General features: G+C 33.2%; 2 long non-coding RNA genes across 20 annotated transcripts; one reads left to right on the top strand and one right to left on the bottom strand.

Annotated features, from left to right (window-relative positions):
- Positions 1–6,452: 6,452 nt before the first annotated feature.
- Positions 6,453–8,256, top strand: LOC132618257 (uncharacterized). Its single transcript, XR_009574031.1, has 2 exons — positions 6,453–6,623; positions 7,409–8,256. It is a non-coding gene; the product is annotated as an uncharacterized LOC132618257 (long non-coding RNA).
- Positions 8,257–11,997: 3,741 nt separating this feature from the next.
- Positions 11,998–17,075, bottom strand: LOC132617106 (uncharacterized). Of its 19 annotated transcripts, none has more exons than XR_009573597.1 (7): positions 16,948–17,075; positions 16,389–16,592; positions 15,898–15,964; positions 15,389–15,723; positions 14,639–14,721; positions 13,394–13,481; positions 12,409–12,637 (listed from the first exon to the last, which is right to left on the bottom strand). It is a non-coding gene; the product is annotated as an uncharacterized LOC132617106 (long non-coding RNA). The 19 variants fall into 19 exon arrangements; XR_009573599.1 differs by having other exon boundaries at positions 16,470–16,592; XR_009573593.1 differs by having other exon boundaries at positions 15,389–15,964; positions 16,389–16,432; positions 16,520–16,592; positions 16,918–17,040.
- Positions 17,076–18,998: the final 1,923 nt, after the last annotated feature.

The following is an 18,998-nucleotide window of genomic DNA, read 5'->3' as shown; positions in this document are numbered from 1 at the left end:
CTTTTTTTTTTTTAAATTGACATCACCACAGTTCATAATTTCTTATAAGCGTTTTAAGAGGAGCTTGAAATTTTCTAAATTTATCAAAATTGAGTGTGGCACCCTAAGTAATTAAGAAATATAGTAGGAGTAAAAATGTGGCATGTGAAAAAGTTAAAGTACATGTTACATCATCTTCTAAAAAGTTAGTCTAGCGAATTTTGTATTATCAAAAAAGACTTGAAAGTGCTTAATCTTTATATAACACCTTATGCTTATAGTAGATGAAGTAATAAACGACAAATATGGAGGCAAATTTGGAAGAAGGAACCTCTTAGTTGGTAAGGCTTAGTTGTAATGTAACTAAGGTCCCCCACTAATTACTACAAAAAATTGGTTTCCCTTATATAATATAGTAATATAAGTAGTTTGTACGCTCATGGCGAAGTAGATATTTGTCCATTTTGTACAACTTGGATGATTTTTCCCTTAAATGTGTTTAAAAGGTATAGAGCTCTTATGGTATGAAGAATACATCATTTGGCAACCATATGAAGCAATTAGTATGCAATGATGTCTAGGTTGGGATTACACTTGCTTCAGCCTGTTCTTCCTGCACTCTCATGCCAATAAAAAGGTAATGACAGTCAATTAGATCACTTATTCAAGAAATAAAATTACAAACAATTATTTTAATTTTTAATATATACATAAGTTATGTGTATTTTTACCTTTTACTAGAAAAATTGCTTTGCATTTTTAAAGATTACCTATTACTGTTTGTGCTAAGAATTTAAATGTTGTTGCCTTTTATGTAAGTAGCTAATGGTGTAATTTTTAGCTTCTAATTAGGAGTATATTTTACACATAGCCATTTTATTTCAGTCATTTTTGATATATTTTAAATTTAATCCGGTGACAAGGGTGACTTGGAGTTACAAGGACAGAAGGAAACAGGGTCATCCACACAAATACCCTTATTTCGGCACGATCTTTAATTTTTGTCAATCAAATATGTGGTCTTTAATATTTTCCCTTCAACCTTTTCGCCAGGGGTGTAGCTAGATCTTCGGGCATGGGTTCAGCCGAACTCAATAGCTTTTATCCGAACCATATATTTGTGTTAAATTTTCTGTCAAATATTTACAAATTATTAATTAAGAATTCAGTAACTTTAAAGAATTAGAACCCCGAATCCACAAACTTCGAATCCTGACTCCGCCTCTGCTTTTTGTGCGGCATAATTTTATATTTTCGTATCATAATATCCCGTAATTTATGTCGGACACGACAAAACCTTCAAGACTCAATATAAAAAGGAGAAAATACATAAAATTCCCCCTTAACTTGTCCCCAAAACTCACTTTTGCTCTATAAATTTACATGTGTTTAAATACTCCCTGAACAACTTTCAAGTGAATTAAATATCATGCAATGCCAGTTTCACGATTGGGAGGTGACAGACACGCGTGACACATAAATGTCTTCTCAATGACACGCCGATGACATGTCAGATAGTAATCAAATTCCCTTTCCATTTCTTTTTTCTTTTAAGTTGCCATTTTAGCCATTGTCTCTGGTGAGTTCTACTCTACAAAGGTTCTTTGAGCGGTTGTTTTCTCCGATCCTTTTTTCTGAGGATAATGGTAAAGATAAGTGGGCCAAGTTAAGGAAGAGTTTATGTTGTTAAAAATCGAGATAGAGATGAGAATTTAGAGAGACAAGAATAATGAGAGGATTATTTCTATTTTGTATTCATCATTTTGACCTCCTTATATTCAAGTAAGGTCCTCCTTAATTATAGTCTAATAAAGTAACCCTATTCGAATAGAACTACAAGTCCTATAGTACTATAATTTACCATAAATAGACCAAACCTATTACAATTAGGTTAGAATAATGTTCCCACCGACATAGGGATTCCCCAACTCACCAACGTGATCGGACAAACTAGTCCGGTCACATTCGATCTCAATACCCCCTCTGAAGTTGGAGCATGAGGGTCCCGAATGCCCAACTTGCCAAGCAAATATTGATGTTGTGATTTGCCCAAAGTCTTTGTAAACACATCGGTCAATTGCTCACTGGTTGACAGATGACTAGGAAGTATTAGACCAGATTGGAGTATGTCCCGGACATAGTGATAATCGACTTCAATGTGTTGAGTCCATTCATGAAACACCGGATATCGTGAAATATATAATGTCGCTTGACTATCATAGTAAATTTTCACCAGAGATTTATGTTCAACACCCAAATTATGCAAAATTCTCTTTAACCATTTCAATTCACAGACTGTCATGGCCATAGATCGGTATTCCACCTACGCTGACGAGCGAGAGACACTGCGTTCCTTCTTGATTTTTCATGATATGGGTGAATTCCCAAGGGAGATAAACCAACCGGTAAGTGATTTTCAAGTCATATGTCAACTAGTGAGCAATTGATCGATGTGTTTACAAATTCTTTAGGCAAATCTCAGCACCAAAATTTGCTTGGCAAGTTGGGCATTCGGGACCCTCATGCTCCAACTTGAGGGGGAGGGGGGGTATTGACTCCAGATGTGACCGGAGCAATTTTTCCGGTCACGTCGGTGAGTCAGTAAGTCCTATGTCAGTGGGAACCCTATTCTATTTTAATTGTAATAGGTTTGATCTATTTATAGTGAATTTGTAAATATGATAATATAGGATTAATAGTTCTATTCGGATAGGGTTACCTTATTAGACTAGGATAAGGAGGACCTTACTTGTATATCAGGAGCTATAAAAATGGCTAAAACACATCAAACTCCACAAAACCAGGCACGTTATTCAACTCAAAAAGGTTATTGCAAATCATCAAAAGAATACATAGACATGTGATTTATTGATTGAGATGAACAAAAGCTTCAAAATAATTCATAGGCGGTATGTACTGCTCATTTCCCCAAAGGCGGCTCAACACTATTGGTGGTGTAAAGCCAGACCTCTATAAGAGGCCTTAATATTTTTATTTGAAGAAAAAGTTATATAATACTCCCTCTATTTCAATTTATGTGAACCTATTACTATTTGTGGAGTCTATGAGGTGGTTCTTTGACCACGTTTTCCTTACATTTTTTCTAAATTATTTGAATAATAAATTATCATGACTTATAGTACTTTTTATGTAGTTTCTAAATATATAAATTTTATTTTTACAAAATTGAAAAATGTATATCAAAATTTACGGTCAAAGTTATAAAGTTTGATCCTCGTACTTCGAAAAACTTCACATAAATTGAAACAGAGGGAGTATATAGTTTTTATTTAAAATTTATTTTTCTAGCTTTTTGAGATGCAAAGCTTTAAATAATCATCTTATAATCGATATTTTTTAATAATTCTTTTCAATGGATAATATACCTAATCCGTTCAATCTCTCTTGAGATATGGTTGATCTTAAGTAAAATCCGTCAACCTTGTATCAATATTAGTCCATTGACTAGAATCATATATGTTTGTAGGAATACAATTATTCGGTTCATTAAGATGTTGATTTGTTGAGGATCTATGTCGGATTTCTCATTCTCACTCATGTCCTCCTCTTCTTGTAGAATAATATTATCATCTAATTCAACCGGGTTAGTAACTTATTCATCTAGAGAACGCTCTCCTATATTTTTTTATTTTGATTGTTTGTTAAAATTTTATTAAGAGCTCCTTTTCGGGATTGTATCAAAGCTTCACTTTTCCTTTTTCCTTTAAGTTTTGAATAACCCGATTCATATTTAAATTATAATAATAATAATAATAATAATAATAATAATAATAATAATAATAATAATAATAATAATAATACAAGTACAATATATGCCTATGTCATAGAAATATCAAGCAAAATAACTTTAATTGAAAAAGTAATACTAAAAAAAAATGAAGAAATAGAACCTGATTCTAGTAACTTGATCTTAAAATAAGAACTTGGTTGCTTCATAAACTTTCAATAATGCTTGATATCCAAGAAATGCAGATCAATAATTTCTTTAGCCACACACTTTTACGTTGCTTGTTTCAAGAATAATATTGCTAAAGAGTAAAGAATATATTAAAAGAGAGGAAGTTTATGATGATGCTTAGGAAAAGGAATGAGTTTTGCAAAATGAAAAGTCTTAGTTTCATCAAAAAGATAAAAAGAAAAATTAATGATTACTTTTTCACTTTCCTTTCATAAGTTCTTTGTTTTACATGTTACAAGCTTATTTTTTAGGCCCCCTTTATGTCAAATAAAAGTGCAAAAGATACTTCCTAATTAAAAAGTCCTCCCTCTATCAGTAAAGTTCTAAGAGATACATGACTATCGGATACCATTTGTGTGCATGGCCAATATCGACACGCTTTTGGTACACACTTGCTCTACGACAAAAGCAGTATCTGAGGAAACTAGTAAAATGTAAAAGATTTCATACAAAGTTTCAAAACATCGTTTGACTATACATTGAATTGGATAAAGTGACATACATTTAGAATATAAATTTGGATAGTTTTGACCAGTTTTTTAAGAGAAAATGTTCTTCTGCTCACAAAAAAGTAATCTAGTGGGAAACTCGAAATCGTTTGGCACGAGGTGTTTGAAGCGCTTCGGCGCAACTCAAGTGCTAGGTAAAATAATAGCCTTAGTTTACCAAATATATATTTGACAATATATATCTTAGAAACTAATTTCAAATTCACACTTTATATAATGGGGTTAAAGTTAATATATATGTACATTGACAAGAAGAACATTTCCAATGGGAAAGCATTTCATCAAGAAAAAAAATTGTTTGACCCAAAAAATTTCCATCACTCACAAAAATTCCCCCCTAAAAAGGAGATTCTTCATATAGGAGTAATACTTAAAAGGTTTAGAATGATTAAGGTAGACTCAGGCCGGACAAAGAGATGTGCTAATAAGCCTGTATGGATTAAATCAAGATATTTGGAAACTCCTTTCACTTTCATCTCACCCTTTAGAGTAAGTACCTGATGGTGTAATTTTTATCTTCTAATTATATTTTATACACAAGCATTAATTATTTGAGTGTTCCCTCCTCCACCTAGAGACCCATACAGCTGCATCCAATATGAAGAATCCTGATTTGCTTTGTCGTACCCTCAGCAGTTGTGCTTCAAAAATCAGCTACTTCAATAATTTATGTTTTTTATCTGAGACTTTGAGCCTGAAAAGGTCATGGTCCCTGCTCCAATGAATCGCCTTTATTTTGCTTTTCTTTTGCAACTATGTGCCCCTGAAATCAGTATTAACGTGCTTTTTATGAGATAAAGATTAGTTGATCTCATTAACCAAATCACATACACAAATGATGCATATAGAGATGTGATCATCGAACCGACTCATTGGATAATTCCTAATGGTTAGAATTATCATCAACTGTCACTAGGATATTATCTTGGAGAATGTGATGTAAGAGTTTCTTTTGACTTGAGATCATTATAGTAATTGACAAGTTATATATTGTACTTTGATACTGGACACCCATGGACATACAGAAGTGGTTAAATGATATTAGGTGTGATTAAATGCTTGTAGAATTAATGATTGATCAAGATGGAATCTGTCAACTCTTGGTAATAAGTTTAAACTCCATGTTGTCATGAATTATAAACGACCAATCAAGACTTTGGCCAGGGCAATTGAATGAAAGAAAAAAAGAGTTTCTTAGGTCATTCAATGGTTGGTCGATTATATTTTGACTTGCACACATAATTGCTCACCTAGCTATTAGAATTGGACAGTCGAACCATATCCTAGGGTAGCTTGAAGCTATAAGGGCAGAAGGAAATACTGCATTATTCGTCTATTAGTTCTTGAGAGTAAATTCTACATTTCATGCTATCCATTCGTTAAGAAGAGTTGCTAGACAACACCCTAATTAATATGATCAAAATACTACTGCTTAGGTTTGAACCTACGTGTCGCACACCAACAAGTGTTTTACTTTTTGCTAAAGGATTAATAAATTTATTGTCTGATAATTAAATTAGAGAATTTAATTAGTCGAATAAATAAATAAATTATTAGTCCAAATAAAATATTACTATATTCTTTGCTAGCACACAGAATATACTTAATATTGTGAATAAATTACAATTCTCTATTTCAAATAGAAAACTGAATCATATCTCTCGATTTAAATGTATATATAGCAAAGACTTGAATCCAATTTGGAATTGGTTTAAACTTTACATCAAAAAAAGTCCATAAGGACTTCACGTGCAAGTCCTTAAAAAAGGACTTATAAGAATCCAATTTAGAATTGGATTAAGGATTGGAATTGAAGGAAAAGGAAAGCACGTAGAATTTGTGCTGCTCGACAGTTTGTGAATTCCAATAAGAATGGTATCATTGAAAAAATTTCCATAAATGTTTAACTAAGGAATTAAATTTTACCCTAAATAAATCATTATATAAGTCATATGAAAAGAAAACACTTTGTTGACAGTGTAGTACTCACACACCAAATCAAGAGAGAAAATTATTAACAGAAAAATTGTTTTCTTGTTCCATTTATAATGAGTTGAAATTTTTGAGAAAAGTTTCAGCACAATATTAATCCAGTTTGTTCGTGAGTTCCGTTGATAGCAAAGATTGCCTCAGTGGATACGCATAGAGTCTTCAAGGTTTGTCTTGTCACCATCTTTGTGATGTCAATAAATTTTTAACAAGGATTGCTTTTGTCTTCCGCTGTGTGTTACGATAAAAAATAAGCACTCTTGGCCTCTAAAAGACTTGGCTAAACAGGCAACAAAATGCCTAATCTCCCAAAGCGATAAAACACTTCTGAAGCCCTTATATAATTCCAAATAATCGAAGAGCTCCTTTCAAATAATTAATCTTAAAACTCCAGAGGCGTTGAAAACTAATTACTTTTCGTTTGAGTTTAAATTATTGGAGTCCCTTAGCCTTAACATGGGAGAATTGAACTTAATTATTGGAGTCCCTTAGCCTTAACATGGGAGAATTGAACTTTTAGTGGAGTCTAAAAAATGGTTTAACGATAGAGTTAGGTCCAAAAAAAATTCATCATGGGAAATTCTCTCAATTTCAACGGTGAAGTCAACCATTTTATCTTTTGCTTCTAATCAGGATACAAGTGGATTTATAGTTGAGGTTTAATTTTGCATGAACCAATTAGTTAATGCCTTGAAGATCTTTATTGACATGTCCTGCAAAATCTAATCTTGATTTCACAATCATAACAAATAACAAATATAGTATATGTCCACATCTCTTTTGACTTAATTGGATTTCAGTTTGGATTCATTAATCTCGGAGATAGACATTATAGTTTTAAAATCGTTTAGATCACTCGCTTTTTAACTTTTTCGATCGATGTAATATTCATTTAGTAGGTACTCCTACTATGTATATTGTGACCTTAGTCTTGGTGTTGTTTTTAATTTAGGTCAGCAACAAATACAATATGTCGGACAAGCTTAGCCAATTGCCAGATGAGCTTCTTGTGTCAATTGTGTCTCAGTTGACATTGAGGGAAGCAGTGGTTGTGAGTTGTCTTTCAAGTCGATGGCGCTATATTTGGACACATGTCACACGTCCTAACTTTAATCTTCCAATTCCCATAGAGGAATGGGATTGTAAAGATACAGAATTTTGCAGAAAGGAAGCATCGAGACATATCGATTGGATTAATCATGTTTTGGCTTTGCACAAGTCAAAGTCTAATTGTCATTTAGAAGAATTCAGTGTCTCTTGTCTTTTTCAAGATAGTTTTCAATGTGAAATTGATAAATGGCTCAACTTAGCAGTAGCAACAAAAGTTGAAAGCCTGAAGATAGAATTGTTCTATCGTCATTATTGGCGATAGAATCATGCTTGTTTTAATTTGAAGGACTTGTTTGGATTTCAGAATCTCAAAGTGCTGACTTTATGCGGGATTGATGTGGATAGTCAAGTGGTCAAGATGTTCCTCTCAAGCTGTGCCCTTCTCGAACACTTGTCAATCCAACAGTCTAACCAATTGCAACATCTGGATATAATTGGTCCTTCCCTCAAGTTGAAGCATTTGGAGATACAGCATTGCCAAATGCTATCTTCCCTGAAGATTAATCAGAGTGTCAATCTTGTCTCTTTTAACTTCGAAGGAACGGAAACGAATTTTGAGCTCGATATTGTTACTTCAGTTCTTGATGTTCATATTGATACATGCTTCTTTCCGTCTTTGTCTGTGTTATATCCCGCATTTTGTACATTTGGATAATTCGAGATAATTGCAAGAAGTTAAGGACAAGGCTATATTTTGATCTTGTTTAATACACAAGTTGTGAATGAAAATTTTGATGTGGAAATATTAAGTAAAGCTAGGAGTAAAAAGGGAAATTCGCAAGATGGCTCATAGAAAATATGGAGGAAGGCTAAGGGCAAATTTGGAATTTGGAAAATAAATTTTCATGAATCACAAAACAAAAAAAAAACAAAAAAACAAAAAAAAAAAGATGGGCTTGGGTTAATGGGCCATTTTGCCATCCAAAATGGAGTGGGTTTAGGCCCACATAGAAGCTTAATGAATAAGATAAAAGATGACTAAGTCATCATATTTTCATCTTTATCCCTAGAAATTTCAAGAAACTTGGAGGAGGAGAGAGATAAGAGACCATTCGGCCCTATCCAACCAAGCAAGAACCTTGGAAAAAAAATTGATCAAAAATTATTTTCTTCTAACTAAACAACCAATTGAAAGGTCCTTAGCAAAGTGAAGTGGCCATTGGAGCAAGTAAAACATCTATTCTTGCAAGCTACAATTCTAGCCAAGTGAGAAGTTAAGGGAAAAAGGTAAGGTTTAATCCTTTTCTTATATGTTATGGATGATTATGTATGTAGTAGTATGTAAAAGTGGATGAAATTCATGAAAATATGGATGTTATATGTGGCCGTGTGTATATAATGTGTGGCCGTGTAGATATGGTGTGGTGTGGAAGAAAATGAATCAATTTTTCTTAGTATTTTGGTTGTTGTTGTAATGGAACCTATGATGGGAATGAAAGTTTAATGATTCTAGTTGAAGTTGTAAGTGTTGGAGAGTTGTTTAGAAGCTAATGTGATGTTAAAAATCATTTCTTGTATTTATGGAAAATGATGTTGTTAGTGTGTAAATTGTTGGTATGGTTCATGAACTTGAAGGAAGGAAATGTGTTGTTGTCGTTCTTGTTGCGTTTGGAAGGTTTCGGGTGGAATGGCATATTGGTTAGATTATTTTGAATATTGTGCGGACTATTTGAAGTGTTCTTGAATATTGTTTGAATGGTTTTGGATTAGTAATTGAATATGTAAGCGATTATGAATTGAACACAAATGGAACGCCATCGAAGTTTGTAGAAAGAAGTTGTTAACGTTGGAATGCGTTTTGAATTGATTGTTGATATTATTAGAATGACTGTTGATATTGTTGTTGATAAATTGGCCGAGTTAAATTCTCGGATTTGTTGTTGATGATATGGCCGAGTTGGATTCTCGGGGATGGTATATTTATAGGAGAAATGCTGCCGAAATTTCGGTAAATAAAGTGTTGATTGAGGATTGGACTTCTAAGTAGCTATAACTAATGTTTTGTATATACTAATATTATTGTAGATCTTGCGAAGCCAAGGATTTAAATTCGGATTAGCTTAGGAAGCGGGCAAGGTATGTAAGGCTTACCCTTTCTTTCTTTTGGCATGATCTTTGTGAAACGAACAGACGATATGTATATGATTCCAAAGAAACTCCTATTCTTAGAGCCACTAGGATGGCTAATATTCTTGACTTCCATAAGCTATTTCATATGGTTATGATGCGTATCCATGATGTCTGAAGTTCTATTTGATATGTTTCCGAATGGCATTCGAAAAATAATTGATATGACTAATGTCTTGGTTTTCAAATGAGAGCACGTCTGATTATTTCGTTGAGTCTTTAATATATTTTGATACGTACATATGGTTCCAAAAGCTCTATCTGATTTGATCCATAACGATATTCGAAAGGTACCTAACAGGATTGTTGCTTTGATTTTCCAAAAATGGCTTCTGAAACGTCCGTAGAAGGTTTTGTACTTCAACCGCTCATAACTTTCTTATACTAAGTCGGATTGACCCGAAACTTGTTTCTGAGCCTTCAGGTGTCGGTTTATGTACGTACCCATCGAGTCTTGAAAATTTGTTCTATGTGCATATGTATATGGAGCGACGTCTTATGAGATCTACGATCTTATTCCATGTTCTCTTAACGCCGTTATTCGTTGCTAGTCTCATCTTATGATAATTGTTCCTTCAAGGTAAGACAGAGCTATGATGATTATTCCATAATACATTCGGAGGTTACCGACCTTACGTCACTCCGATAGAGACATAATTTTTTTTGGGCTCTCCTGCATGCTGCTTACATGATATATGTATATGATATATGCATATGATACATGAACATGATATATGTATAAGTATATGGGGCAAGGGAAAAGGTGAGGCGCTATAGACGCATAGCCACCTGATCAGTTGGTATAATATGATATCGTCCCGGACGCGGGATGCCTGGACGCGGGATATATGGATAAATGGATCGGGCTGCACGTTCTGCAGCAATATAATATATATATGGATCGGGCTGCACGTTCCGCAGCAATATAATATATATGAATGGATCGGGCTGCACGTTCCGCAGCAATATAATATATATGAATGGATCGGGCTGCACGTTCCGCAACAATATAATATATAACTGGATCGGGCTGCACGTTCCGCAGCAATATGGTATATATATATATATATATATATGGATCGGGTTGCACGTTCCGCAGCACTAAGCATGCATGGTACCCGCCAAAAGGCACTCATATGTACAGGTTGCTCTTCTATCTCATGATATGCTCTATATTTCCTTTATGTCATTGCTCATGCTATGTATCTCCCGTATGTTATTATTCATGCCTTACATACTCGGTACATTACTCGTACTGACGTCCCTTCTTGTGGTCGCTGCGTTTCATGCCACGCAGGTAAGCAGGTGGACGGGTTCCATTCCTAGAAGCTCCACCAGCGGTACATTGAGAGCGCTCCAGTTGTTCCGGAGCTTCAGTTTATTGGTACTACTTTTGTGTATATATTTGGGCACGGCAGAACCCGGCCCTCCTTTTGAATATATGTATCTTGTTTAGAGGCTTGTAGACAGATATGTACAGTCAGATGTTTCACACTCTTGTTCGTCCTTGTCGCTGTATAATATGTTAGTAAAGCTTATTGACACTTGTTTACGAGTATGCTATTAATGGTGGTGTTGAGTAAAGCAATGACGGTATCGTCCATACGGCCCACTCAGTAGTAAGAGTAAGATGCAGACAAGAGGTGCTCGGTATAGTAGTATCGGGTACCCGTCACGACTTCTAGTGGGGTCGTGACAGTCTGGACTTGTTACTACACTTGCAACTAAATTCACTCAACTTGTGATGCTTTCACTTAAAGTGTATTCTGGTCAACTGGAGGACTATTATTCTCTTCCAAAATTGAACAATCTCAAGCAGCTTATGTTGAGTGTTACGAGCGCTATCGATTGTAGCCTAATTGGAATTCCTCCTCTTCTCGATGCATCTCCAAACCTGCAAAAATTCGAGATCAAGGTATGCACAAACTAAGTTTATTCTTTAGCTTTAAATGTAGTTGTAGTGTTTTATTTAAATGAACTCGCCCCATATAATATATACTCCCTCCGTCCCAAAAAGATTAGCCTCTTTTGACTTGGCACAAAATTTAAAAAATAAAGAAAGACTTTTAAAATGTGTGATCCAAAACAAGTCTTAAATATTTGTGTGGTTGTAAATCATCTCATAAATTTAAATTGTTTCTAAATATAGAAAGAGGACAATCTTTTTGGGACAGACTAAAAAGTAATCGAGGACAATCTTTTTGGAACAGATGGAGTAATATAATATGCAACAACTCCAATTTTTTCCTTTTTGCAGCTCAAATGGCTTGGTACGAGGATCTCTCCAAATCAAATGCTTTTGCTCAAGGCAGAATGTCCCTATCAACATCTAAAAGTGATCAGATACAACGGTTATATTGGGGGTTCAAGTGATTCTGATCTTATGACTTACCTTCTTGAAAACTGTTTAGCGCTTGAGAGACTAATTGTTATTCCTTGCAATTATTCACCATTTTCAAGGAAGAGTTCCAAACTTGAGCGAAGATCAAGAAGTCGGGCTTGGCGACAACTAGAAGGAAAAGTTTCTGAAAGAGTCGAGTTGATGATCCTTTAATTTAAATCGCCCTTTCCATCCTCTATTGATTGTTCCTCTTGTTAATGGGCTTCAGATGTCAATATTTATTGATTGTTCTTTCCATGTTTGGTACACTACTACTACTACTTATATATATATATATATATATATATATATATATATATATACTAGATGGCCCGTGCAATGCACGGGCATATACCCGGTATAGTTGTGTGCATTATTTGTGTAATTACAAGATCACAAAAAAAGGTTCTAACACTGATGAATAAGTTAAGCTGAAGTAATTCTGTTGCTGAACTATAATATTTTCCAATGTCAATGCAAGGCCATTTCCATCCATCTAAATCAATTTTCTGCTTCAAATACATATGCTAGAAGATCTGAACTTTTCTCCTACAAGGGGGTAACCTGCAAAATATAAATTAGAAGGATCAAAACCGCTAATGGAGACCACTGGTATAAAATATTCTTGTCTATAGAAGACAGGTGAAGATTCAAATTTATAACATTGATTAGACTGGAAAAAAATAACACGTGATAGTTACATATAATCTTGCTTCCACTTCACATGCAAGACATCTAAAAGATACCTAGTTTATGAACTGGGGCATCTTTCAATGGCTAAAAATTAAAAGGCAAGTATGCTCTCCCGGAAGAAAGTAAGCTTTTAAACTCCTCTTTTGGAAACAACAGAGAAAAAATAAGTATCTATGTAGATAAATTCTATGGTAAGGGATATTCGTAAGTGAGTATTTTATTTGAACCATAGTAGACGTGACAATTTTACTAAGCAAGACAAATATTACAGCAGTCTTGTCATCAACTACTTTACTCTGAATACTTCAACTACTCCAGCTGCTTCCTTGTGGACAAGGAAATAAATTAAGTAAAGATCACGGTTTACTGGTTTGTTTCTATGGAGAACTGGATTTGTCCATCATTTGGGAACCAAAATCTTCATTGTCTTCAGTGAGTTAGAAATGGTTGGGTTTAATAAATCAACTTAGTCATGCCCATTAAAAAATAAAACTCGGTAAATCTCCACAATTTTCTATTTAGTGTATTCAGAATATGATTTCAAAGACTAATACAATCAATAGGCATAGTAACGTAACACATATAGCACAACAGAAAGATAAAAATTCACAACACAGAGGAACATACCGAAAATCATGTTCACTGATTGGCGTCGTAAACATTATTGTCTCGCTCTCTATGATCAAACAGATGAATTGACTTGTATTTGATCTTTCTGAGCATTATCACCAAAATATATACATGCAACTTTAGTGAAGGCTAATATTGCATACAACCAATTATGAATATATAAAGTACAATTAAGCAAAATAAAAAAAAAGATTCAAGCCGACATACAGCCATAAATGAAATATCATGACCAGAGGCGGAGCCACGTTAGCTCCAGGGGGTTCTTCGGCGAAAAATTACAGTATATTTTCAAAGTTAAAATTATTTTATTATGTATATATAGTAGATGTTGAACCCCCTGACTTCTTAGTGTATTTACCTTTTAGAATTTTTGAACCCCCTAGATGAAAATTCTGGCTCTGCCACTGATCACGACCATCAATATAAAAAATAAAGTGACTGGAAAAATGTCTTCTACTTTATTGAGGAAGCAAATAGTTCATTTCCTTACCTCTTACTATGAGTTGTCCGCAGTTCACTTATCAAAGCAGACCACGCATATGAATGACAACATGACATAATATTACTCAAAGTGTTGCATAAACCACAGAGCGAGTCAGTGTGTCCATCTCCAACATTAACATATACTCCCTCCGTTTCAATTTATGTGAACTTATTTCTTTATTAGTTCGTGCCAAAAAGAATGACCGCTTTTTATATTTGGAAAAAATTTACCTTTATGCAATGATTTATAACCACACAAAATATATGCGACTCATTCAATACCACGAGTTTAAAAGTCTTTTATTCTTTCTTAAATTTCGTGGCCAGTCAAATGGGTTCACATAAATTGAAAACAGGGGGAGTAATAAAACAATTTGCTTCTAAAAATCGCATATCATCAAGAAAGCCACAGCAGAAATATGATATTTCATTTACATCATGGACATAGATCGACGCAAGCAAGGAGTTGAGACATCACAATTACTGCATTTAGTCATCATTAGGTTGCCAAACAAATTAAAAGTATTTTCTAGATACACATTTCTCCTCACCAAGATATCAAATGCAACGAAAGAGATAATGAAATTAATTATCTACGCTTAGTGTTTAAATAGATACTCCAAACAAAGAGATAGAATGAAAGCTTTCTCTTAATTATAAATAAGCAAGTAATCCGCATGAGAAATCTAAATCCAAAAACATGTGATATGAAAAAGTTGTTAAGAACATGTGTATATATAAAGATAATTTCCATCTGACCTTCTAGATGCCAATTGATTTTCAAGTGGATAAACTAAATCAGAGAATCCAGTAAATGAAAGCTCTCTATCATCATTAAAGACCTGCATAGAGCAAAAATTCCTCAAATTCTAGAGTAATCTTAATATCAAATGAATCTCCTTTGTAACTAAAAGCATCAATAACAAATTCCTCCTTCGTTTTTTTTTTATATTGTATTGTATAATAGTTTTATGGAGTTACAAGCCGCAAATCAGAAGTAGAAAGACTTAGAAATGACGAAGCAACTATGGAGAAACAAAACTGACTATCCTTATAATATTGCATAAATCTGAAAGCTACTGTTGAAACGTAGGCCTATTTGGACAAAAATCATTACTCGGGATAGGGAACCAGTCCCCAAAGAAAAGAGAGAGAAGGAACATATACATTGAGATGGCTTAACGACACAAAATTGAAGCACCCCTATTTTACTTTCTGAAGCAACAAACAACAAAGACACTGACATTCTTGAATCAGTTTCTAAACAAATTATCAATGCACTTTTATTAACTCTTGATGCAATTCTAATATGTAAAATCGCCCAAATCAGTAAAAGTAAGAGCCTCTCATCTACTCTATCTAAATAATGCATTTCCTAATATTTTTCAATCCTTTAGATTTGTTTTCTGACAAACATTTCCTGAGTATTTACCTCACAAATCAAAGAACGAAAGTAATTTTAATGCTTTCCCTAATCAGTAGTCCAATCAGTCAACCTCCTTTCCATACCTCATCCTTTTTCTTCGAAAACTGCATTAGCCAAAAAGCAGTGACGAAAAAGGTACTAAACTCTCCTCTTCCATTGTTGTTCTAGACGAATAGAGTGAGAGAGTTGACATTAGGAGGTTTGAAACTGAAACTTTTCACAAATGTTGAAATTTGTACGTCCAAAAAGATGCATCTCAACTCTTTGTTCCGAGTTAGCTGATTCCTTGGTGTTCCCAATGTAGTTTCTTGTAAGATCTTTCGTGTAATTTGAAAAATGTTGATATAGCTGGTAAGATGACAGTCCATACCAGCACAATTCTGTGTTATAAGTAATAGCAGAGGCAGTTGTACTCCAGCTAGTTTGTTGTACATATCAGCACAATCGTTGTGTTGTTTGTAATAAAAAAAAAAAAAAATCAGATATGGTTAGCACAATTTTTTTTAAAATAAAAGCTTGCTAATCAAGGAAACACCTTTGTGATCAAAATAAATATAAGGAGAACATGAGTTCAAAGTATATAAAATCATACCTGGTTAGCACACTTCCTTTAATAAAAGCCGGCAAATCAAACAAAACTACAGGTTAACACACTTATCCTGAAACCAAAAAAAAACTCAACTTAGTAAAAACGTTGATTCATATCTGCTCAAGCTCAACCCCAAACTATACTTTCCGAAAGTGGCATTAGGATTGTTCTGCAAATCCACATCACGTGATTTACAAAAGAACGCCTTAATTTTTCAAATACTTCATTCGCCAATTTCCCCAAAGTAGGTTTATAACATTCTAAATCTCTATAAAAAGGAGGGAAGGAAAGCAAAAGTTTTTTTTTTTTTGTCTACATTTAAAAATAAAACAAAACAAATTTGAAACTTTAGGTTGCTAATTTCAATGCTGTTGAAGTAGCTTTGTAAAACATTGAATTCCGATTGCCTAATACACAATCAACTTATGTTAGCACAGAAGTCCTGTAAAGCATGCATCAATAAACCATCGAAAATCCAATAACTCGTACTTTACCTTAAGCTAGTTCTCAGTTCTCACAGACGAAAGCACCTAAGAATCTATGAAAATATGTTAATAGTCCACTATAAGAGTTACCTGAGGCTGAACAAAATATAAATAAATTCGCAGAACAATATAAGAAGCACCGGATATACTCAGAAGGCCTTTTGAGGTTGTTGTTTTCTTCCAATTTTACCAACATCTTTTCAATCGTTCTACCTGTATAAAAAGAGCCGCTAGAAATTTACAATTTACGTTGTTTCATTACAATAAAGGAGGACATGCATAAAAAGAGCCCATTGTAAGAGCGGAAAGGTAAAGCAGCAACAAACAAAGACCGACAAAACCAAACTAAACTCAATCCTTACATTTCTTCTACTGGGTCTCTACATGTAGTCAACATGCATATAAAAATTCAGTAAAGAAACATGTAGAAGAAGGGGGAAAAGTTCATTATAAATCCATCAATCTTGCAAGATCAACTCACAGATAAGAGGCAAAAATCAATATCGGAACAAACTAACAAACTAAAGAGCGAACCAACATTAGCAAGTTCCAAGAGAAAGTTGTGCACCATGGAGATGGAATCGAAGAGGAAGAAGAGAGATCAGAGCGCCAAAATCTGAGAAAGCCAAATGGGTATGCATCCGACTGTAAAAAGAGGAGACAGTGAAAGTTAGCTGTATAAAAATATCAGCCCACGTGTCATCACTAAGTAGATGAAAGGACTATAACTCGTAATCAAGATAAGAAACACCCTTAAAGAAACAAAAATATTTCCGAATTGCCCTTCATCGTACCAAAAGCTTTACTTATTAATAGTTTAAATTAAATTAAATTAAATTAATTAAATTTAAATAAATTAAATTAAATAAATAAATTAAATTAAATTAATTAAATTAAAAAATTAAATAAATATATATATATAGACTTGCATGATAATATAACAATACTAAGTTTTAGAAATAACCTTAATTGGGAAATATATTTCACCAATGACGAGATAGCTAGAGCTAAAGATCATATTAGACATCTAGAACATATAGTAAAATTTATCCCATTAGGTAATGCAAGATAACTATTTAGAAGTAAAACAAGAGTTAGAAAGACTATAACGAGAATATGTCAGACTAAGCAGTACTAAAGAGAATCATTTAAGATTACAAGAATTAATAAATATAATATCAAGATTAGAATATAAAGTATTAGGACATATAAAATCTAGGAAACGGATGGAATGGAATTTAGAATATTTTAATAGAAAAAAAAGATTCTACAGCCATAATCTCACCTAATGTACACTAATTCTAAGGTAGAGACATCTATACGTTTTACCAATTATAATTACACACCACAAAAAGACATAGAAGAAGAAAGTACTTTAGACGAAAATGAAATTGCAGATTATATTTTATGAGAAGACCATTCTCTGCACGACAGATAACTATTTAGAAGTAAAACAAGAGTTAGAAAGATTTAAAAGTAAAACAACAGTTAGAAAGACTATACCGAGAATATATCAGACTAAGTAGTACTAAAGAGAATCAGTTAAGATTACAAGAATTAATTGATATAATATCAGGATTAGAATATAAATTATTAGAACATATAAAATCTATAAAATACTCTCAAAAGCAGATCCAGAAGCGATTTAAGCCATACTAGTTACCTTTATATGAAAACACAACCTTTTGTTAAACAAATAGCTATAAACTACTGGTATTTATATAGAGATATAGAGAAAAAATGAGAATATAGAAAAGTTGAAAAGGCCTTAAGCGCATAGTTAGAAGTAATAATAAATACAGAAACTTTGTCATCCCTAATAGAAAATAAAATGTTACAAAGCCAAATTAACGAAGATACAATTTTGGCTATAACTTGGGAATTACAAAGTATAAGAGAATATATAAAAGGACTTATAGATAATATAGAGTATCAAAAGAAAGTTTATAAAATAAGGATTCCTTTAGGATAATAAACAAATTTAGATAAAATAGATACACTAAAGAATTTAGAATATTTAGACTAAAGAATAAACCGAGAAAAAAAAATATAGAGCATTAAAAGATCATAATATTATAAAGTATAATTTTAGTAACGGAGAACATATATTACTTAGTGAAGACAAACAATTTAATACACTAGTTGATTTAGTCATAAATTTTAGTGAAAAAACTCAAGAAAATAATAAAGATATTACAGGACTATTAGAAGTTATAGAAGCCTCTCAAGTAAATCAAAAGATGAAGTTAGAAATATTAGAACAGAGCTTTGATTACCTAAAATCACAAGAACTAGAATTAGAACGAAAAATTCAGATTTTAACTAACAGATTGAGTTTAGAAAAATCGCCTACAAAGACTGAAATAGAAAAGCTAATTAAGGCTATTCTAGAAAAGCCTAAAGAAATAGAAATAAAGACAAACCAGATAGTCACGCAAACGACACAACAAATAGAAAATTAAATAACGATATTAGAAATTTGAAAAAGACACTAGAAGTGTTATATCCCGTAATTTTAAACGTCGGATTATTTGTAAGCTGAGGTGGGGCCCACACGTTAAGATTTTTTTTGGAACATGTGACAAGTCATATGAATCACATATGTGAAGTTAAACACAA

The sequence above is a fragment of the Lycium barbarum genome, chromosome 11 (assembly GCF_019175385.1).
Source record: "Lycium barbarum isolate Lr01 chromosome 11, ASM1917538v2, whole genome shotgun sequence".
Lineage (NCBI taxonomy): Eukaryota > Viridiplantae > Streptophyta > Magnoliopsida > Solanales > Solanaceae > Lycium > Lycium barbarum.
Note: the sequence above shows the minus strand (reverse complement) of the source record. Positions and strands in the feature narration are given on the sequence as shown.